Below are 24,139 nucleotides of genomic sequence, written 5' to 3' on the forward strand. Positions count from 1 at the left end.
TTCATTTGAGTCCAGCTGTGTTTGATTATACTAATTGGACTTGATTAGGAAAGCCACACACCTGTCTATATAAGACCTTACAGCTCACAGGGCATGTCAGAGCAAATGAGAATCATGAGGTCAAAGGAACTGCCTGAAGAGCTCAGAGACAGAATTGTGGCAAGGCACAGATCTGGCCAAGGTTACAAAAAATGTTCTGCTGCACTTAAGGTTCCTAAGAGCACAGTGGTCTCCATAATCCTTAAATGGAAGACGTTTGGGTTGGCCAGAATCCTTTCTAGAACTGGGCATCCTGCCAAACTGAGTTATCGGGGGAGAAGAGCCTTTGAGAGAGGTAAAGAAGAACCCAAAGATCACTGTAGCTGAGCTCCAGAGATGCAGTCGGGAGATGGGAGAAAGTTGTAGAAAGTCAACCGTCACTGCAGCCCTCCACCAGTCGGGGCTATATGGCAGAGTGGCCCGACGGAAGCCTCTCCTCAGTGCAAGACACATGAAAGCCTGCATGGAGTTTGCTAAAAAACATCTGAAGGACTTCAAGATGGTGAGAAATAAGGTTCTTTGGTCTGATGAGACCATGATAGAACTTGTTGGCCTTAATTCTAAGCGGTATGTGTGGAGAAAACCAGGCACCAAGCATGGTGGTGGCAGCATCATGCTGGGGGGGTATTTTTCAGCTGCAGGGACAGGACTACTGGTTGCAATTGAGGGAAAGATGAATGCCGACAAGTACAGGGATATTCTGGACGAAAACCTTCTCCAGAGTGCTCAGGACCTCAAACTGGGCCGAAGGTTTACCTTCCAACAAGACAATGACCCTAAGCACACAGCTAAAATAACGAAGGAATGGCTTTATAACAACTCCGTGACTGTTCTTGAATGGCTCAGCCAGAGTTCTGACTTAAACCCAATTGAGCATCTCTGGAGAAATGGCTGTCCACTAACGTTTACCATCCAACCTGACAGAACTGGAGAAGATCTGCAAGGAGGAATGGCAGAGGATCCCCAAATCCAGGTGTGAAAAACTTGTTGCATCTTTCCCAAAAAGACTCATGGCTGTATTAGATCAAAAGGGTGCTTCTACTAAATACTGAGCAAAGGGTCTGAATACTTAGGACCATGTGATATTTCACTTTTTCTTTTTTAGCCCTCATGCACACAGGCTGTTAAAAAAACGTTATGAAAACGCCAGTATCTTTGCAGTAATTTTTTTAAACTTTTTTCAGCGTTTTTGCAATAGCGTTTTTTAGCGTCTTTGAGCGTTTTTTGAGCGTTTTTCCGCGTTAGCGTTTTTGAGCGTTTTTTTTTTTTTTTTTTTCAATTTTTTTTTTTTCAATGGATCAAAAACGCTAAAAAAGTTGGTGAATGGCGTTTTTCAGCGTTAGAGCGTTTTTACAGCTGAAAAACGTCTTTCAGAACCCACTGGTCCTGGGTTTTTTTTACAGCTTAAAAACGCCTATGCCACTTGCAGCTCAAAAACGCCTAGGTGGGCATGAAGCCATAGACTAACATAGACAGGCCTTTTTAAGCTGCAAAAAAAGCTCAAAAAAGCAGCTGTAAAAACGTCCGTGTGCATGAGGACTTATCTGCAAAAATGTCACTGTTTTTCTGTCAATATGGGGTGCTGTGTGTACATTAATGAGGAAAAAAAATAAACTTAAATTATTGTAGCAAATGGTTGCAATATAACAAAGAGTGAAAAATGTAAGGGGGTCTGAATACTTTCCGTCCCCGCTGTGTGTATATGTATGTATGTATGTGTGTGTGTATGTATATGTATATGTATATATGTGTGTGTGTGTGTGTGTGTGTGTGTGTGTGTGTGTGTGTATGTATGTGTGTGTGTGTGTGTGTGTGTGTATGTGTGTGTGTGTGTGTGTGTGTGTGTGTGTGTATATATATATATATATATATATATATATACTCAGTTTGGCCAGACGGCCAGCTCTAGGAAGGGTATACAAGTAAAGGCGCAAAATCCTGGAAAAATTAGAAAAACACCATAGCATGCAAACGATATATACAAACATTTTTGTATGTGTAGATTAAAAACATTATTTGGGAGAGAGGGAAAAAGTCCATAGTTCATAAAAGTCCATGATTAAAAAAAGGGAAGGAGGAATGATGATGGAGGATCCACATACAGGGCTGCCTTCAGGGGGGGAACTGAAACCAAGTTCCAAAAATCTGAGAGAAAACACAGAGAGAGGCGCCTCTGGGTGTAGATGTAAGAAACAATTTATTCAGATCACTTGTATAGGCAACTCACATTTTGGAAGTTATCAATAGGCATGTAATGAAATTAAAAGTACATCTATCGTGGGGGTAGTCATCAGATCCGTCAGAGAACTCTTCCGTCTTGCCGGGCATATGGCCGTGTGTAATGGACACCGCAGGATGGTTAAGCTGGCCGCGGTGGGGATGAAACTCAAAACGAGGTCTGGAGAGCAGCTGTAGGCAAGCCCAGTGAGGTAGGTGGGAATGGAGGCAGGTTGGAAATGAGATAATAGAGAACTAGCCGTGCTCCCTCCTGTGTAGCCAGCTGCAGCCGCTGGTGTTTCATCAGGTTAGGCGATCCGTCAGAATTTGTAACGCAAGTGACGTTGCGTCCCCACCATCTTGCTACAACTCGCACGCCTCCACAGAAAGTTTACAATGAGAAAGGGCAAGCGGACATTTTGTTACACCCATTGCAGTTTTGCATTTTACACCTCTTTTTAACAGTAAACAGCTTATATGGTGAAATACAGTGTTTAGAAATCCGACAGACTGTTAACGTGTTGAATTAAAAAAACAGCGGTGTTCTGTCACATTAGCAAACCTGTGAGATCAGCAGGCTTGCCCCTGCTTTTAAAATTCAACATCTAAACAGTCTGTCTGGTTTCTAAGTACTGTATTTCACCATATAAGCTCAGTTTACTGTTAAAAATAAGTGTGAAATGCAAAACTCCGGTGGGTGTAATAAGATGTCTGCTTGCCCCCTTCTCAGTGTATCCTTACTGTGGAGGAGTGCGGGGTGTAGCAAGATGGCGGCGACGGAATGTCACGTTCGTTACCAATTCTGACGGGTAGCCATATCTGACAAAACGCCGGCTTTGCTGATGCGTGGGAAGGGGGTGTCCCAGGCATCTCTTATGTGCCACCATAAATGCGGCTGCAAGCCATTGGTTGCCGCCCCCTGGGTTAGAGCATTGTTAGCTGCTGCTTATTGCATGGTAAAGCGCATAAACTGGTTTTGCATTTTCAGACTAGGTTTAACTGAGCCAACTAACTTTGTAGCATCCAGTTTTAGTGGCTTTGTAGCTGCTTCCCAGCAGTGTGCATCATCTGGGGTTCCAGATGTGGAGACTCCACCAGTCATGTGTAGAGAACGTATGAAAAAACACTATCTGCTCTACCAGTTATGCCTGTAGGAATATGAAAAGCAATTATCTGTCTTGCCATTGATATGTGGGGGTCATATTAAAAGCCACTATTTGCTTTACCAACCATTCTTAGGGCCATATAAACATATAGACAGTTCGGCTTGAAACCTCTTAGCCTGTGACTGGGAACTTTTCTTTATAGAAATCTTCCAAAGACAGATCTCTGTACTTTTTAAAATTGTATTGAGGGTTTTTCAAAACTTGTGCTATTCGGAAAGTAGGGTTATGGAAATATACTGTACATATATAGTTGGTTCTATACTGTGTAACAACATTGCCAATGACATTTTTCTTTTGTGACCCCACCATGGAGTCCTTTTTCCCACATCTGAAGCTACAATTTCAGATTTCATGCTCATGGCTATTGAAATCTGGTATTGCATTGTAACCGTAAAAAACAAAGCTTTTCTCCATGAGTGGTATTGTCTTTTATTGGTGGTAACAGTGAGAAAGGGCATACACTCTTTGTGACTACATTAGGATTAGGATCCAAGAAATTATATATATATATATATATATATATATATATATATATATATATATATATATATATATATATATATATATATATATATATATATATATATAATATATATAAATTTTTTTTTTTTTAAATACTTTATGGGACAGGCTTAACTAGTATTGGCAGCGGTAAGCTAGACAGGAACAGTCTGAACAGGTTTGTCTGGCATTTTTATGCAGTGAGGCAGCAAACTGTTTCAATGCAGAAGGGCTTGGTACATCTAGTCCATAACATGGCATTAACAAACAAAATATCTGCTCATCCGAGCCACTGAGTAAATACTGTTCCTGACTGAGGTCTCATTCACAAGGCCATCCAATTTATATTCATCTTTTTGTGTATAGGATATTTCTAAATGCATGTGATGATTTTAGATATAGTATAATGCACTCGTTTTGTGTTCATTTGTATTCAGTTTAGCTGCATTTAAAAAAAAAAAAAATTAGAATTAAGTTAGTCCAAGGACAGATTAAATAAACTGAATACCTCTAACCGTGTGTAAATGCATATAGATGCATGTAAGCACACGTACATTGAAACTAGGGAGTAATTAAAGTGGTTAAAAAAAAACATTTAAAGTCAGCAGGTACAAATACTGCAGCTTCTGACTTTTAAAATAAGGACACTTACCTGTCCAGGGCGCCCGCGATGTCCTCGGCATCGGCATTGTTAGTAAGGGAATCAGGAAGCCTTGCGGATTTACAGCCTGGTTCCCTACTGCACATGCGCGAGTCGCGCTGCGCGTTTTGAGTGGTCCCTGCTGTCTTCTGGGACCTGTGTGTCCCCCAGAAGACAGCGGGGGGGACAGGGCAGGGGCTGGGCATGGCGTAGATGGCCACGGATACTGCAGCAGTCTTTCATGTATTAGACAGGTATCTGCTCCCCCCCCCCCCCCTCTGAAAGGTGCCAAATGTGACACGGGGAGGAATCCGGACAGCGGAAGTCCCATTTTTGGGTGGAACTCCGCTTTAAGGTAAAAAAAAAGCCTTCTGTGTGCAGCTCCCCTGGGGTCAAGGCCTGAGCCATGCTCTGTTTGTCTATGGACACACACAGTCGGCTTAGGAGCAAGTCCGCACACATGCCCCAAAGCTTGCTATGGTGGGCACTCACTGGGGGGGGACCTGGGAAGAGGAGGACAGGGGCTGCTTTACAAACTTATTGCACAGGGTAGGTAAGTATAGTTTGTTCTTTTTTAAAAAAAAAAAATAATCATGCCTTTCAAATCAATTTAATATAGAAGTTTATAAAGTTTTTTTTTTTTTTTTTTTTTTTTTTTTTCTTATATCCCAGATCATTTTTTTTTCTGCGTTTTTTTTTTTTTTTTTTTTTTTTTTTTTTTTTTTTTTAAGTAAAGTAAATTCAGGTAGCTCTGGTAAATGAGGGCTAACAGGGTGTCCCCTAACAGGTTCCCCAACCCTACTACTGTCTACTGTCAGCATTAATCCTTTTTACGCAGCAGCAGCAGCGCACGAGAGTCTCTCTAGCATCAGTCAGGTCGAATGTAAAAAAAAAAAAAAGGTGAGAAACCTAGGTTACATAAATACTTTGTCCACAATCCTGTCAGCCAGTGCCTCACTAGAATATACTTTAAATGTACCCAGGCTAAGAGCTTGTAACTCTAACATTTCCAAAGGCTGGAATATAATCTATTTTATCAGATATTATTTAGTAACTGAGCAGGTGACTGAAATTCTGACAGTAATTCTTATAGTAACTGAATGACATTTTGAAGGAGTGTAAAGAAATCTGCTGAGCTACAGATGTGCCTCATCGTCTATAATTATGTCTAAATGAGGGTTGAAATCCTGGTTTGTAGGATTACTTTGGTTATATGCTTCCTTATGCTCAAGCATTTAAAGCAGAACTAAAGGCTTAAATTGAGAGCTGTTAAAAAAACAAAACAAACCTGTCATACTTAACCTGCTCTGTGTTATGGTTTTGCACAAAGCAGCCCTGATTCTCCCATTCTGGGGTCCACCTGCCGGCACTCCTGGCCTCTTGCTATAGGGGCACTTGTGTGAGCTGAGCGCTGTGTGTCCATTGACACATACAGAGCAGCTCGGCTCTGCCCCCGAACCCCCACCCATTTACTCACAGGCTGTGATTGACAGTGAGAGTCCCCGGAGAACTGGGGCTCTCGTGCACGTTACTAGTTCACGACGGGGCTCAGGTAAGTTTTGGGAGGGGGGGGGGGTATGCATAGAATACCTGAAGTTAAAAAACCTTGAGACTTTAGAACCACTTTAATGCCGAGAGTGCATTAGGGTAAAATACCTTCTGCCACTTTAATACTCACATGTCCGGTGCCGGCATCGTCTTCTGAGTGCCGGTCTTTGGGTCTCTTCTTCAGCTGGCGGGGATGACTTCACTTCTGCACGTGCAGGAGCCCATCGTCACGGCACTCAGACTAGTTTGGTGATGTACACTTATGCCCTGTACACACGGTCGGACATTGATTGGACATTCCGACAACAAAATCCTAGGATTTTTTCCGAGGAATGTTGGCTCAAACTTGTCTTGCATACACACGGTCACACAAAGTTGTTGGAAAATCTGATCATTCTGAACGCGGTGACGTAAAACACGTACGTCGGGACTATAAACGGGGCAGTAGCCAATAGCTTTCATCTCTTTATTTATTCTGAGCATGCGTGGCACTTTGTGCATCGGATTTGTGTACACACGATCGGAATTTCCGACAACGGATTTTGTTGTCGGAAAATTTTATAGCCTGCTCTCAAACTTTGTGTGTCGGAAAATCTGATGGAAATGTGTGATGGAGCCTACACACGGTCTGAATTTCCGACAACAAGGTCCTATCACACATTTTGCGTCGGAAAATCCGACCGTGTGTACGGGGCATACGATTTGCGCATGCAAAGCTCATTTTACAGGGCCCGAGAGGACAGTGAGCAGAGGCTTTTTAGTGCATGTGTCTTCTGCAATAAAAGCCTGCCTGCTCGCTGTTTCTTACAGTGGAACTTCAGCTTTTCTTTAAGGCACAGTACCAAATTGTCATATGCTTAATCAAATTTTGTTTTATAGGCTTTTGTACAGTGATGTTTGTTTCCTAACAATGCATTAATTGCTTCAGGCTTGATTCACACATATGCAGTTTTTGCTTTTGATCTGTTTCTGCAGTGCTTTTTGTGGTGCGTTTGGTGTGTTTGCAAACACGTTTTTTTAACCGTTTTTTTCTTGTTTTATATATTTTTGAATTTTATTTTTTTATTTTTTAAATGCTTTTTTTGGCCAATTTGTTGTGAGGGTTAAACTGCAAAAACGCACTACATGCTTATCTGCAGCTTCTCCATTGAAGTCTATTGTACCAAAAACACACCATTTTGCTTTTAAAAAAGTTTCTGACCCTTTTCAAAAATGCAGAGGCTGAAAAAAGCATAGATAAGAATGTGTCCCATAGGAAATTATGTTAAATGGACTGTAGTGCAATTCTGCAAAAAGCAATAAAAAAACGCATAGGTGTGAACCGAGCCTCAAAGCAGACTTATGCTTAAATTAATCTGACAGGCAAACGTTGCCTTTTAAGTATGGGCCTGCTTTAAAGCAAATCAGCCTCATTTTTTTAATATGAATTTGACAAAGCAGTTGGTAAAAAATTTACCTAGAGGCCTAAGCTACCGCGTACCTAAAATTGGACCTAAGCTACTGCGTCACATTTTTTTTTTTAAATGTGATTTTTGGGGTACGTTTTTAGGAGCAGCACCATTCCAAAAACCCGAACGAAAAGTTTGGCACTGAGCCAGGCGCGTTTGACGTTGCATTCCTTTTAAAGGAAGAAATGTCTTTGCTGCGACTTTCATGCGTTGTGTTTTACGACCGTTGCGGCAAAATTGCACAGTGTTTGGGGTGCCATTAGGAAATAATGGCTCAGCAAATGTGTCCTGCATTTTGCTTTGAGTCGACTCGCGCCCGCAGTTTAACATGCACAGACTGGCATACGGGTACGTCTGTTTGCGCAGGAGAGCCGACCTGCCGCAGTATATATACTGTGGCTGGTCGGCAAGTGTTTAAAGTGGTTGTAAACCCTCTCCTATACCCAGTAAAGTGAATAGCCTCAGATGATACACAGAGATGAAACAAATCCTCCTACATACGTTTTCTTGTCTGCAGTCTTCCTCTTTCTACACTTTTTGACAAGCGCAGATCGTGTTAGAAATATTTCTTCCTCTTTCAGCAGTGGGTGGAGAGCTGCACTTACACTGTGTGAGAGCTGAATGGAGGAACGGCACACACCCCCCACCACATAGGCAGAGGAACAAAAGAACATGCAGAGCTGTACTCTGAATAGACCAGCTCTCTGCTAATCTCCCCCTAAGCTCCCTCCCCAACACAAATTTTCAGCTACTGTTATCTCTTGTGTCGGAGATCTTGTCAGAAGTGTCTCATGCTGATAAGAGAGGAACGGAGCACCAGAGAGAAACTGCACTTAGAGCTTTGGAGATAGATAAGTAAACGCTACAGATAAATGTGCCTAGGTCAAATTTCATAAATGTGGTTTACAACCACTTTAAGGATCACCTAGTGATCTTGCATATGATATTTTAATAGTATATGCAATGTGACAAGTTTAGGAAGCTGTTGGTGGGCCAATTTTTTTTTTTTTTGTTTTGTTTAAATCATGTTTTCCGCCCCTTTCCCTTTTCATAAATGCTGAGATACGACGGGTCTTTTTGCATATTGTTGTGCTGTTCGATTACTTAGCCGTCATGTTTTTGGTTAAAAAAAAAAAAAAAAAAAAAAAAGTATTAATAAATCTATATTAAAAAAGACAATTGTGGTTTAGACCTTAATGTCAGATGCAGTGATGGATTGTTGGCTTTGGGCAACCTGATCTGCAACAGATTTGGCTTTAAAGTCCCAATCTGATAGAAATGGGCAGTTTTGGGTGAATGCTGGTAACTAATATCATACTGTATATGCAACAGCTGGAATACTGGAGTCTAATACCCATGCCAGTGAATGCTCCTACAACTTGCCTGTGAAGGTTCTCATTTACCCAGGTCATGGCATAACTAGTAGTAAGTAGGGGTGCAAAGGATCGTCATCGATCCGTGATCCGATCCGCGGAGGTTGATCCGATCCGCGGAGGTTGATCCGTACGGGACACCTCTGTGGCCTCGGCCATAGGAAAGGCCGCGGCTTTGGCCTAGCTCCGGAGCGGCGGCCATCTTGGTACACCCGGAGGCCGTTTAGCACGTCGAATGACGGAGCGATCACTTGTAACAAACCGGCGTCATGTCATGACGCCGGTTCCTCTCTCTCTCCCCTCTGTGTACTGATCTGTACAGTGGAGGGGAGAGATCAGATGGCAGCAGTGCCAATACTCTGCAATGCCCTGCCAATACTCTGCAATGCCCTGCCGCAATACCCTGCTGCAATACCCTGCTGCAATGCCCTGCCAATACCCTGCTGCAATGCCCTGCCAATACCCTGCCAATACCCTGCCAATAGGGAGATTGTGGATATTACTGTGGGGGAGATTTTTTTTTTTGTTGATCCGAAAATGATCCGAACCGTGACTCCTGATCCAAGGAACGATCCGAACCCTGAGTTTTTTGATCCGTTGCACCCCTAGTAGTAAGTCATATTCAACAGGATATGTCTAAGAGGAATGTGACAACTCCCATTTATCTCACTGGCTGCTTGTTATCCTCAAGCCTTAAACTGGATATAAACAGAAAAGTCAGTGTTACTACCCATACACCACATAGATAGCAGAGCTCCCAGGTGCTCGATCCACAGTCACTGGCTGAGTAGAGTTATGTAGAAAAAATTATCCACACTCCAGTTGTTGCTCTTAAAATGTCTTCATTTTATTGAATAGCCACAGTGAACAAACACAGATTAAGTCAGCCTTAGCCATAACCATAACTAAAGCTGAATATACGTTTAGTAAATTATTCATTCGGTTTTCTAATCTTTAGTGGGAAGAAACTAGCTTCTGTATTCAACCGCAGTGATGAAAAAAATTCCAAAGAGCAGGATTGAAATGTGTTTTTTTTTTTTTTTTTCTCGAACGAACAAATTTCTAATAGTGTATGTGGTGTTCATGCGATGAAGTCCATTCACTCCAAAATTGAATGTTAAAAGCAAATTTAAACTTTTGAGGTTTTTTTTCGAACGACGTTTGTCAAACTGTCAAATGTACTGAGAATTGTCATGTAATTTTTTCTTAGAAAATCTACTAGTGTGTACCCAGTTTTACAGTACTCAATTTTTGTAAATAGTCTGTCTCTGTTCTGACCAGCATACATTTTAATATTGCAGTTACTATCCCCTTAGTTATTTTTTATTGAATTAAAAATAAATTATTTATGGATTGAAATAAACTGACATAAATGTGACAAGAAGGAACCTCTTGGATTTTTGTCCCAGACTCTTAAGTTGAATTTTACCAACCAGATCATCAGTGATAGAAAAAGTTGTAGATTGTTAAATGATATGCACACTTGTCTGCACAGAGACCGATTTTGGTATACACCTGTCTTGTTCTCATTTATCACTTTTAAAGGAGAAGTATATCCAAAGCTATTTTCACCCTACTTCTATGGATTAGAGGAATGCAGTTTGTTCTGCACTCCTGTGACCCGTTTTCAGCCAACAATGGGCTAAAGCCTGCTGTCGGCTAATGTCACTCGGCCAGTCGAGGCTCTGGATCGAACCTGACTAGTGGGGTTCCACCCAGATGCCTGAACTGGCAACTGACTCAGGCTCCCAGCGAGCCGCTCCAACTCCTTCCACAGCCCAGCTCTCCAGTGAGCATTGGAGGGGAAGAGCAGAGAGCCAGTGATTGTCAGTAACTGGTTCAGTGAAGACTGAGCAGATCAGCGGTCGTTGATCACTCGGCTCTCATTCTGGAAGCAGCGGGGGGAACAGTTGCAGCATCAGACTGATGCTGCATCCACCTAGGTGAGGTTTAAAACCCCATACTTCTCTTTTAACATTAAAGTGGTTATAAACCCAGTAAAGTGACTGGCCTCAGCTGATGCACAGAGATCAAAAAATTTCCCTACATAAGTTGTACCTGTTTATCTACAGCAATCTTTCCCCTAGATCCATTCAAAGTGCAGAATTTACACAGAACCTCTCACCTCTGAAAGGCAGGGAGCTGAAGTCACATTAGTGAGGAGAGCTCTAATTGGAGGGAAGGGGCACACCCCCCTTCATAAAACACACAGTGTAACGAAACGTCCTACACTCCGCTTGAGTGCTTTCGTCATATACCGCTTCCTCCCAGTCTGAATATAGATATCAGTTATTCCAACTGCTGACAACAAACAAAACAAGACAATACTCGTTTGGTTGCTGAACATGGACTGATTTATTTGAGATGACACACAAATATATACAGCAGGCTGACAATACAAACTGTAACCAGAAACCTAATTAACCTGAGCTAGTTTACTTATCATTTACCCAGACTTGACTCAGAGATATGACCTGTCAGGGTAGACTTGCCACCTCCCCACTCACAACTTACAATACACATAAGTATAAATGCATCCCTCAATAGTTTTCTAGGAGACAAAGGTGTGTTAATGAGCACAATAAACACACAGGAACAGAGTTGAGGCTGTCTATCACAGACTGTGCCCTCCCCATCACCATTTTTCTTGGTGTCAGGAAAAAAATGTCAGAAGTGACTCATGCTTATAGGAGAGGAATGAAGCAGTAGACAACAATGATACGTAGTGCTCTGGATTGAGACAGGCACACACTATAGAGGGATATGATTTGTTCCTATTTCATGTCTGAGATTTACAACTGCTTTAATGATAGCAAAAGGTGTATTAATGGTTTTCTGTATGCTCCAATTCCGTGTACACAGTATGAACCAAAGTAAACTATTGCAAATGGAAGACCATACCTTTGTTGTCTGTCCAAAAGGATCATTATTCAGAGTGGCGTAACGGGAGAGGCTTAGTGAACCTTTCCTACAAAGCAGGGTAAAAATCCTGGCAGGTTGTCAATGTGAGCTCCAGAGACGGTATCATTCTGTGCCTTGAACCTCTTCCTGCTGCTCCTGCCAGGGATGAACCTTTATAAAATGATGGCGCTCTTTTATCTTCATTGCGTTAAGTCAAAGAATGAATTAAGGGCATCATTGCCACTGTTTAAAGATCAGCAGTAATGTTTTATATATTGCATTGTATTGAAAATTGGCAATATTTCGGTTGTGGAGGTTTATTTTGGTGTGGCAGCCAACTAGATGGCCTCAAATATTCTGAAGTGTAAAAACATAAGGTCCCTTTTACACCGAGGAGCTTCTAAACTGCCAGTAAAACACTGAGCGCTTTTGAAGAGCTTTTCGGGCGCTTTTGAGGAGCTTTCCATCCATTTCAATGGAGAGGGACGTTTTTTCACCGCCCTGCCAGCACACTGCCCCAGTGTGAAAGCATTCATTCATTTTATTGGAAATAGGTTTTCGTGAGCTTTTCAGGTGTTTTTTTTTTTTTTTTTTTTTTTTTTTTTTTTTTTTGCACAAAAACGCCTGAAAAGCAACTCAGTGTGAAAAGGGGTGTCAGGATCAGATTGTCCTATTATAAATGATCGTACCATCTGCTATCGTTCTGTTCTAGGTACTGTAGACAACAGACCATCAGGATAACCGAGTTCTTGCTTCCTTTCATTTAGCCATGATATTGACTCTGGGTAGTAAAAATATATAATGGAAGGTTTAAATATACACAGCCCATTAAAAAACTCCTACCTACATGATAGCAAATCCAATTGATTACAGCAACCTAGTATTTTCGTTCTGCATACACCTAATCTCAGCAATTTCATCTATTTGAAAGATCGATATAATACTGACCTTTATGTTCCACATAAATTGCAGTCTTTAACTAGGGTGTGCTTTTATTGACACAGTCACAATGCACCATGTTTGCAGGAAACTCCTTGAGGCACACCCAAACTAGTGGAAAGCCTTTGTTAACATTTCTGGCAGGACAGGATTTTTCTTAGATGAAGCTAAACTGTCGCATAGAACAACCTCCGCTGGCTTTGCAGAAGTGTGTCTGCAGTCTTTGCATTTGTGCAACTATTATGTCTGCAACTAGTTCTGTTTTTTTCGTTTCTTGTGTGTTTGAAAATGTAGTCCAAAGATTAGAATGTGGAAATGTGATGCGTTAATCGATGTTTAGATGTCTATAAAAATGTAAATAAAGGAGAGACACTCCCATTGCCCTTTTTAATTGTACAGCGCTGTGCAATCTGTTGGTGCTATGTAAAGCCTGTATAACAATAATGTAAGAATAATCTAGAACTCCTTGCTAATTGAAAAGTCAGACATGGTTTTAAAATATTGGAATTGAGGAGCTATTAAAGTACTAATTGCTTGTATAAAATAAGTTTATCTAATAATTTCAGACTAATCAAGCAGTCCAGGCCACGAATTTGCAGGGTGTTCACCCCGCTGAATCCCCTGCAGTGCATGCTGGGTGCCAGCAATTGCAACCACGAGTCATTTTGAATGGGATTTGGTGTGTGTGTGTGTGTGTGTGTGTGTTTATTTTTTTTTTCCGTTAGAAATTAAATTTTTGCGCCACTTTACAAGCAGACTAGGGGAACCCCCCAGGAACAATATTTAATTTTTATTGTTGCACTTTAACCCCTTCCTGACCGGTGCACGCCGATGTACGACGGCAGAATGGCACGGCTGCGCAAATGGACTTACCGTTACGTCCATTTGAATGTCTCGCCGTGCCATTGCGTGCGCGCCGGCCGGGAGCTCTGTGAGTCGGGTCGCGGGTCCCGCGGACTCGATTGCCGCGGGGATACCCGCGATCGCCTCACAGAGAGGACGAACGGGGAGATGCTGATGTAAACAGCATCTCCCCGTTCTGCCTAGTGACAAGTGTCGCTGATCTCTGCTCCCTGTCATCAGGAGCAGTGATCAGAGTACTGACACAGCTAGCCCACCCCCCCCCTACAGTTAGAAATCACTCCCTGGTACTGACTTAACCCCTCCCCGCCCCCTAGTGGTTAACCCCTTCACTGCCAGTGTCATTTATACAGGAATCAATACATTTTTATAGCACTGATTGCTGTATAAATGACAGTGGTCCCAAAAATGTGTCATAAATGTCCGACATGTCCACAATAAAAATCGCTGATCTCCGCCATTACTAGTAAAAAAAAAAAAAAAAATTATGAATAAAAATGCCATAAAACTATCCCCTATTTTGTAAATGCTATAACTTTTGCGCAAACCAATCAAACGCTTATTGCGTTTTTTTTTTTTTACCAAAAATATGTAGAAGAATACATATCGTCCTAAACTGAGGAAAAAAATGTTTTTTTATAGATTTTTGGGGGATATGTATTATAGCAAAATGTAAAAAATAATTTTGTTTATAGCGCAAAAAATAAAAATCGCAGAGGTGATCAAAAGAAAGCTCTATTTGTGGGAAAAAAAGGACGTCAATTTTGTTTGAGTGCAACATCGCACGACCGCGCAATTGTCAGTTAAAGAGACGCAGTGCCGAATTGCAAAAAGTGCTCTGGTCAGGAAGGGGGTAAATTCTTCCAGGGCTGAAGTGGTTAAGCATCATTAAAATCGCTGCTCTTAAACTATCGTTTTAAAAAAAAAATGTCATTGATGCATGTGCCCAAGGGCAGTACCCAGTCCCCCATACCCCTTTTTTTTTTTTTATGTCCAATTACTTGCATGTAAGCCTTCAAAATGGGCACTTTTGAATTTTCCTGTTTCCTGTTCTGTACCCATAGACTTCAATGGGGTTTGCCATTCGGGTTGGAATTTTTCCCCTGTTTAAGAGTTCTGCTGCGAACTGAACAGGGGGATGTTTGGCCTATCTCTAATGACCAATATTTTAGCATCTTTAGCTCTCCACTGCGTTGTTCGAATAGCACATAACCAAATACAATTTACTTAAAACCTGAACAATGGCTGCATCAGATTGGATGCAGCTGCTGTTTGACCCATACATTTCCATCCGGCTCCTTTAATTTTTCTGGCATAGGCTGTCAGGTGGGAGTGAGCCAAAAGAGCCATGCACAGAGTAAACTTTGGCTGGTACGTCATACAGTATATGGCCTGCTGAAGGCATGTCAAGTGGACCGAAGTTAAAGTGGAATTCCACCCAAACTTAACTGCTAAACCTACTCTCACTCCCATTCTAAGCCTAATCTTATCTAACCCTGTAAAGAGATCGCTATTCTAAAGCCACTCCAGTCCGGTCTCCAGCGTCAGCTTCTCTGTAGAGACAGAAAGCTGACAACGGCAGGCAAATGAATAGGAGATGTCACCCATAGACTTACTATGGGGCATCCATTGTCGGCTGCCTCTGCTCTACATAGATGCCTGGGACCAGACCTGAGTGGCTTCAGAACAGGTGATTATAACAATCTTTTCTTTACAGGGTTAGATGGAGTAGGTTTAGTGTTAGATTTTGAGTGGAATTCCACTTTAATACCTATGGAAGTTTACTGGCTATTTTGTCTTCAATTAAGTTTTTAAAGGATAAAACCACTTTTGTTTTAATATAACCTTTTTTATCGCCTCTCTCTCCTCCCCCATTGAATAGACGTGGCAGATTAGCCATGATAAGGATGGCCTGATGGCCGAAACGTGTTGGCTGCTTTACAGCTGTTATACATGTTTTTCCAATTAAGGATGACCATTGTTGGATGCCATTCTGAGTGCCAACTTCTCTTGTGATTTGTAGTACCTGAGGCTTCAGCAGGCTGTAAGTCTCTGAACACTGGGCAGATGTGAGAAGGTGGAAGCGCCTACACACCTGTATTCACAGGCACCTGTATTCACATGGCACCTGTATTCACACACCTGTATTCAAAAGCCATGGCACATTACAGTGCTTGGCTTTTATGGGGTGTTTTATATTGAGTGTTAATTCCCATGGCTCCAGTTTTCTCACGGACCACAGTTTGACTGATTTGCTGAGCTGGGGATGGTAGCTGGTCAAAGACAATAGTGACAGTCTTCCCTGCACATACATTTTATGTGAACATTCAGGGCCAGATTTGACGGATCACCAGCAGAGCGAATCTGTACAAATATGCTCATTAACAGCTTTTGAGATATTTACAAAGGTGCACTTTTTAGTATCAGCTAACATTGATTACAAACTGACAAAGATTTAGATGTTAAAGGGCAAAAAATATGATTTTTTAAAAACAGCTTACCTGTAAAATCCTTTTCTTGGGAATACATCACGCGACACAGAGCCTTTGATAATTACTTAATGGGTTAGATAGCCACCATCAGGTGATTGGACACTGGCAACCCTTATTACAAGGCGAGTTCCTCCCCTATATAACCCCTCCAATATGGAGAGCACCTCAGTTTTGTAGCAAAGCAATAAGTACCCCAACGTATAATTCCGAAGAGGGGCGAGAGCTCTGTGTCCCATGATGTATTCCCAAAAAAAGGATTTTACAGGTAAGCTGTTTTTAAAAAAATCCTATTTTTTTGTTCATACATCACGGGACACGGAGCCTTTGATACTTAGTGGGATGTCCCAGAGCAATGCCCAAATTTGAGGGGAGGGAGACACAGATCAGAAACATGGACCGCCAACAGACAAGAGGACCTATACTGCTGCCTGCAGCACACTGCGCCCGAAAGCGGCATCCTTGTGCCCTATTACATCCACCTGATAGAATCTGGTGAATGTATGGACTAAAGACCAAGTTGCAGCCTTGCAATTCTGAGCCATGGAGGCCTGGTGATGCACTGCCCATGAAGCACTAACTGCTCTAGTTGAGTGCGCTTTAACCTGAAAAGGAGGAATCTTCTTCTTTACACCATAAGCCTGAACAATAACCTGTCAAATCCATCTAGAGATAGTGGATTTCGACGCTGCCTGGCCGTTTTTGAGGCCTTCTGGCAGAATAAATAGACAATCAGTCTTTCGTATCTGAGCTGTTGCCTGCAGGAAGATTCTGACTGCTCTTACAACATCTAAAGAGTGTAACAACTTCTCCGTGGGCTGCGGCTCTGGAAAAAAGGACGGTAGGACCACATCTTGATTCAGATGGAATCCTGAAACTACTTTAGGCAGAAAAGTCGGGTGAGGATGCAGCACCACCCTGTCTTTTTGAATAATCAAATATGGCTCTTTACAAGAAAGAGCTGCTAACTCCGATACCCTTCTAGCTGAGGATATGGCTACCAGAAAAAACTATTTCTTTGTCAAAAGAACTAAAGAAGCATGGTGCAACGGTTCAAAAGGTTGTTCCTGTAAAACCGACAAAACCAAATTCAAATCCCATGGGCACACAGGAGGCCTAACCGGTGGAAGCAAGTGTAGTGCCCCCTGAAAAAAGGCCCGGACCAGGGAATGAGGCAAGTGGTCTTTTGAAAGAATATCGACAAGGCCTAGATCTGGCCCTTGATAGTGCCCAAGGCCAGCTTCATCTCTACGCTCTCTCTCTTATCTCGAAGAAAGGCAAGAATCCTGCTAATGACATACTTTCTAGGATGCCACCCCCTGGATTCACAGGAAACATGCCTTCCAGATTCTGTAGTAGATGAGCCTGGAGGCCGGCTTCCTAGCATTAACAAGAGTGGACAGGACTGGCCCCGAGAGGCCACGACTGGAATATGGAACTATGGAATATTGGACCCTGTGAGAGTAGATCTGGGCGCAGCGGAAGAACCCAAGGTATTCCTTCTGCCGTTTTTTACAATCTCCGCATACCAAGGTCGTCTGGGCCAAGCCGGGGCCACCAGAATTACTGGCTTTCTTTCCCTTTTGACCCTCCGTAGGAATCGGGAGAAGCAGAACTGGATGGAAGGCATAGATCAGAGAGTACTGATCCCATGGAATCGTTAAGGCATCTGACACTTGTGCTAGCAGATCCTTTTGTTCTTGACGCAAAGCTGTCCAGTTTTTTGTTGAACCTGGAAGCCAACAGGTCTACATCCAGGGTACCACATCTTCGACCTATGGCCTGAAATATGTTGGGGTGTAGAGACCATTCTCCTGGACACAACTGCTTGTGGCTTAGGAAATCCGCCTGCCAATTTTATACCCCCGGAATGAAGACCACAGAGAGGCAAGGAACATGCCTCTCTGCTCAAGAAAAAATGTGATTTACTCTTTTTGGGCATCCAGACTCCTGGTGCCCCCTTGGTGAATTGATCTAGGCCACTGCCGTAGCATTGTCGGACTGTATCCCGACAGGACAACTCTGCAACCTGTAAGTCCAGACCCTGAGGGCCAGGCTAATTGCCCGACTCTCCAGAATGTTAATGGGCAAAAGCCTTTCGGTTCTGGACCATCTTCCCTGGCTGGAAGCTTCTTCCAGAACTGCTCCCCAGCCCATTAGGCTGGCATCTGTGGTTGCGACTTTCCAAGTAACCGAAACAAAGGATTTTCCTTTCAGTAGATTCTTGGTCAGTAACCACCAATTGAACCTGTGGCGTACCCATGGAGATAGGCACATTGGAAGATCCAAGGCTTGAACTATTTTGTTCCAAGCAGAGAGGATGCTGCTCTGTAAAGGCCTTGAGTGAAACTGGGCGTAAGGAACAGACTGGAAAGAGGCTACCATTTTCCCTAATAGTCTCATACATAGTCAAATAGAGGGATTTTGCTTTTGACCTTTTGACCCGGGTAAAAATACTCTGCTTTGGACTGTGTCTGTGACCGTGTCCAAATACTCCAGCCTTCTTAGGGGCTGTAAGGAAGATTTCTCTAGATTGAGGACCCAGCCTAGGTACTCTAAGTAATCTACTGTGCTGAGCAGATTGCGGTCTAAACGTGCTAGGGACTGTTCTACGAGTAGCAAATCGTCCAGATAAGCTGTCACTGTTATGCCCCGAGCCCTTTGTTTTGCCAGGGGCGGGGCTAGGATTTTCGTGAACACTTGAACGGTGGCAAGACCGAAAGGTAGGGCCACGAATTGGAAGTGATGCTGATCCACCGCAAACCTTAGAAATCTTTGGTGAGCGGGAAATATTGGCACATGTAAATATGCATCTTTGATGTCTATTGATGCCAGGAATTCTCCCCCCTGAAGGGTGGAAACTACTGAGCGGATTGACTCTATGCGGAAAGAACGAATGTCTAGGAACTGATTCAGGTCTTATAGATCCAGAATAGGTCTGACATCTCCATTCGGTTTTGGAACCGTAAAAAGGTTTGAGTAGAACCCTGAGCCCTGCTCTTCTGGGCTCACTTCTATAATTACCCCTCGGGATAATAGACATTCTAAGGCCAGAAACAAGGGCCTCCCCTTTTCTGGATCTTTGGAGACTCTTGACCTTAGGAAACGAGATGGCGGAAGCTCCCAGAACTCCAGCTTGTAGCTCAGAGACACCATGGAGACTACCCATTTGTCCTGAATCTCTTCCCGCCAGGTGCCTGCAAACTGCAGCAGCCTTCCCCCTACTCGGCCGAGCGGGGACACCTCTTCATAGGGAGGCTTTGGGGTTCTGTTTAACAGATCTTGGACCCCAAGACTTCTTTTGGCCTTGGGCTTGGCCTTGGACCTTTCCCCTAGTATTAGACTGGGGAGGCTGTCGCCACTACCTGGAGGTCGAGGCTCCAGGGACTGGGGAAAGAACGTCTAAATGAGGGACGTTTATTCTTCTTTTTAACCGGTAACAATGTGGTCTTACCCCCTTTTAATCTGCTGGATATATTTGTCCAGATCATCCCCAAACAGGCATTCCCCATAAAATGGGAACCCAGTCAAATATTTTTTGCATGAAGCCTCAGCTGCCCAATGCTTAAGCCAAAGGGCCCTGCGCATGTGTACCAGCAGGAGAGTAAGGCGGGACTCTTGCAAAACAGAATCTGTAATGGCATCAACCGCAAAACACAAGGCTTTAGGAAGGTCTGCATAAACCTTGACCTCCTCAGTGGAGAGTAGGTTAAGAACCTGCTTCATTTGTTCCTTGAGGAACTGGCACATGCCAGTTGCTGCGACCATAGGCTGGACCACAGCACCAGGCATAGAAAAGGAGGCTTTAAATAAAGTTTCCAGCTTCTTATCAGTTGGATCTTTGAACCCCTGAGCATTGTCCACAGGACAGGTCAGGCTTTTATTCACACAAGAATTGCTGGCACCCCCCATTTTTTGGTGAACTTTTCCTCCACCGGATAAAGCTTAGAGAACCTGTGGGGATTTCTGGGATCCCAAGGAGGAAACAGAGGATATGGCAGCCTCAGCACCTCAGCAGAGGGCAATCTGCATGTGGTACGCACCAACTCAGTATTTTATTGCACCTGTACTTTGAGGGCCTGGGAGGCAGAAGAGAGCTTCTCCTCTTCCCCTGAATCGTCCGACTGCTCCTGATCCCCATCCCCAGATAGGGATATTTCATCATTATTAGAATGCCCATACGATAGGGAACCCAGAGCAGAGGGAGGGGATCTACCCCTTTTTCTGCTACTCTTTAACTACTTCAATACCAGGCACTTATACACCTTCCTGCCCAAGCCAATTTTCATCTTTCAGCGCTGTTGCAATTTGAATGACAATTTCGTGGTCATGCAACACTGTACCCAAGAAAATTTTCTATCATTTCGTCATTTCGTTCCCACAAATAGAGCTTTCTTTTGGTGGTATTTGATCACCTCTGCGATTTTTTTTTTTTTTTTTTTTTTTTTTTTTTTTTGTGCAACAAGTAAAAAAAGACCGAAAATTTAGAAAAAAAAAAGTTTTTCTTTGTTTCTGTTAATTTTTTTGTAAATAAGTTTTCTTCAATGACGGGCACTGATGAGGTGGCACTGATGGGTGGCACGGATGGTCACTGATAGGTGGGCACTGATGGGCATGGATGGGCACTGAGAGGTGGCACTGATGGACACTGGGTGGCACTGATGACACTGATGAGTGGCATTGCTGGGCATCACTTGTCTGTACTGATCCATAATGTTGCCAGTCAGTGCCCATTTGTGGGCACTGATTGGCATGTATTGGGCATATTTTTTTTTTTTATATGTGGCTGGCCATGGGGTACATACCTGTTCATCCACATGCTAGGGGCTTCCCTGGTGGTCTAGTGTGGGCATCCACAGGGGGGCTGCGCTGATAAACAATCAGCGCAGACCCCCATGTCAGGAGAGCCGCTGATCGTCTCTCCTCTGTTCGCGTCTGTCAGACGCAAGTGAGGAAAAGCCGATCAATGGCTCTTCCTGTTTACATCGTGATCAGCCGTGATTGAACACGGCTGGTCACGTGGTAAAGAGCCTCCGTTGGAGGCTCTTTACCGAGATTGGTGTAGCGGTCTGTCAGACTGGCACACTGCACCACCGATCACCGCGATGCGCGCGGCGGCTGTTATCCTGCTGGATGTCATATGACGCCCAGTCAGGATAACTGAGCCACCGCACGGCTGTCGTTTTGCTATAGGCCGGGCGGGAAGTGGTTAAGGAAGCTGTGATAAAATTAGTAATCTTTCCTTCAAAACCATCCAATACAGCCTTCATAGTGTCTTCAGTGACATATACAGGGACTGTAACATTGGGAGAGGCTGCAAAGCCTGGCAGGGGCACAGACTCATCCTGTGAGGCTGCCTCCAGTCTCTCAGGGGGGGATGGTATCCTGCAAGCATGTTCAGAACCCCTAGATCTAGGCGGTGATTTCTTACTGCCTCTTTTACCTCCCCCTGAAGCCCTCTTGCGGGGAGTCATAGTCCTAAGCTGCAAAGCAGAGGTACTAGTACAAATGCAATCACTGTTGTGCCTTAGTCTTACAATATTAACATTAGCTCAGTCTGCACAACCTGATGCTGAGTAGGTGTCTTGGGTATGCCTGGATCCGAATCCACTGAGATGCTTACTGCCCACAGCTCTGTGTCCCACCGCTTACAGGAGCTCCGGCACTGGTGCGCCATGCACGCGCACGATGCCGCAACCACGCCTCCCCTTCTTCCTCGTGAAACCACTGTAAAAGCGCGCCCGCGTAGGATCGTCATGGCGGGGGCGAGGGGGGAGAAAGGAGACAACCTGAACACTGCGCGGGACCCCCGGACTGCGTGGAATCCCCCCTTTCATTTTGTGGCAGAGCCTGCAGTGGAGGAGGTAAGCGGCTTCTCAGACCAGCTTCCTGTATCCTGGATGGCATGTAAATATACACCAGGTATGTCTCTTACTCCTTCTAGTGGCGGAAACCAGGTAAGACCTGCAAACTACTCAAAAGAAGATAGTCCATAATGTGCATAATTCAAGATTGTCTTCACTTACCTTATGCCCGCCGCAGGAACTGCTAAGAACAGACAGGTCCAACCTTCACCCATCACGGCGGGTAGCATTGTGCCAACCTTCAGGGTTCTGGGTACCTACTTACAGGATCTTCTTCCCTGGACCTGTAAAAGACTCTGACAGAAACTTTTTGCACAACTTAAATTTGTGCACCAAAGCGCTGGATCCCAGAGCCCAGTCCTCAGAAACATTACAGGCAAAACCATGTTTCTTCTTTCACAAGGCCCGGGTACCATCCATCTTAGGCGTATTTATTGGCCCGAGGCATGTATCCGGTTTAGCTCCTAGGCCCCCGCAGAGACCGTCAAACAGAGCTTTCTTCTTAGCACACCTTTAACGTGACCAACCACCTTAGACACTGGCGAAAAAAATGAGGTGCTACTCCATATGGGAGGATTTATATAGGGGAGGAACTTGCCTTGTAATTAGGGTTGCCAGTGTCCAATCACCTGATGGTGACTATCTAACCCACTAAGTAATTATCAAAGGCTCTGTGTCCTGTAATGTATGAACAAGAAATATATATAATTGAGACCTCTGTTTTCTTGCAGATGTTCAAAATTTGTGTTTTTTGTGTGCCAGTGTTGTAGTTTGGAGGCTGGAAAATATTATCTTCTCATAGAGTAGGGGTTGTAAATATTGAGGAACCTTTTTGTAGTAATGACATTATCTTGTAAACCTGGAAAAGCATGTAGTCAGACTCCCAATCTAAAACTGGCCATAGATTACTTTTTTTTTTTTTTTTTTTTTATCGGGGGGGGGGGTTGGGGGTGTGCGGGGACTGAATGGATTTGCCCATCTACACATTCGAGGTAGAGAGAGGAATTGTATTATGTCAGTATAGACCACTCAGCACTGCAGACGCTTATTAAATGAAGGAGGGAGGAGGGTCTGGAAATGTCCTAGATCGCCGCGCGGCAATCTTACCCGAAAGTGGGTTCCTGTCAAAACCAGGTACCTGCTCAATCACACCGCTATTGGGGTGCCAATAAGACGTAATGGCATCACAAATGCGCTCCCCGTTTTGCTGCAATTTGGAATTGCGGGCAGAATAGCGGCGATTCAATGTGCTTATGTGGGAATGGAGTCTAAATGATTCTGTGTTTTTAAGAGTTCTATGGTCACAGCAGACACTTACATTTTATAACATCAGCATTGTAATAGCAATACAAACAATAGTTATTATTGAAAGCCAATAGAATCTTACTTGAAAAATCCTCATGTTGTGAGTGCTGCCTATTTGCTGGTCATCTTTCCTCATCTTCCTGGATTTCCTGTATGCTGTGCAGCTTCTCCTCTGCTGTTTTGTGTTCAATTTACAAGGACTACATATCCCATGGTACCTTGCTGCCTGGCAAGCGGTGATTGCTTTGCTGACCTAAAAATTCTCCCTTCAGGACCTTTGTAGTTGAGAAGGCATGCTCTGTGAAATGTGTGAACACAGCAATGCCTACTCACAGAGCATAGTGAATACATGTCACAGAATTCAAGAAAGTAAATGAGTGAGCTATTAAGGCTTCATGTACACTGCTGCTGGTAAACTGACGTTTAGGATCAGTTGGGCGTTTTTTTTTTTTTTTTTTTTTTTTTTTTTTTTTTTGTTATAACCAAAAATATGTAGAAAAATATATATCGGCCTAAACTGAGGAAAAAATGTTGCTTTTTTTTTAAAAAAAAATTGGGGATATTTATTATCGCAAAAAGTACAAAATATTGTGGTGTTTTTTGTTTTTGTTTTTTTTGTTTTTTCTTCAAAATTGTTGCTCTTTTTTTGTTTATAGCGCAAAAAATAAGAACCGCAGAGATGATCAAATACCACCAAAAGAAATCTGTGGGGAAAAAAGGACGTCAATTATGTTTGAGTACAACGTTGCACGACCGCGCAATTGTCAGTTAAATCGACGCAGTGCCATATCGCAAAAAATGGCCTGGTCATTGGGCAGCCAAATCTTCCGGGGCTGAATTGGTTAAAC

The 24,139-nt window shown here is 43.3% G+C and overlaps 1 protein-coding gene across 2 annotated transcripts in view; it reads left to right on the plus strand.

Moving 5' to 3' along the window:
* The window catches only part of MFSD6 (major facilitator superfamily domain containing 6), a 132,578-nt gene that overhangs the window by 36,176 nt on the left and 72,263 nt on the right, over window positions 1-24,139 (plus strand). The window lies entirely within an intron of this gene.

The sequence above is a fragment of the Aquarana catesbeiana genome, linkage group LG06, assembly GCF_042186555.1.
Source record: "Aquarana catesbeiana isolate 2022-GZ linkage group LG06, ASM4218655v1, whole genome shotgun sequence".
NCBI lineage: Eukaryota > Metazoa > Chordata > Amphibia > Anura > Ranidae > Aquarana > Aquarana catesbeiana.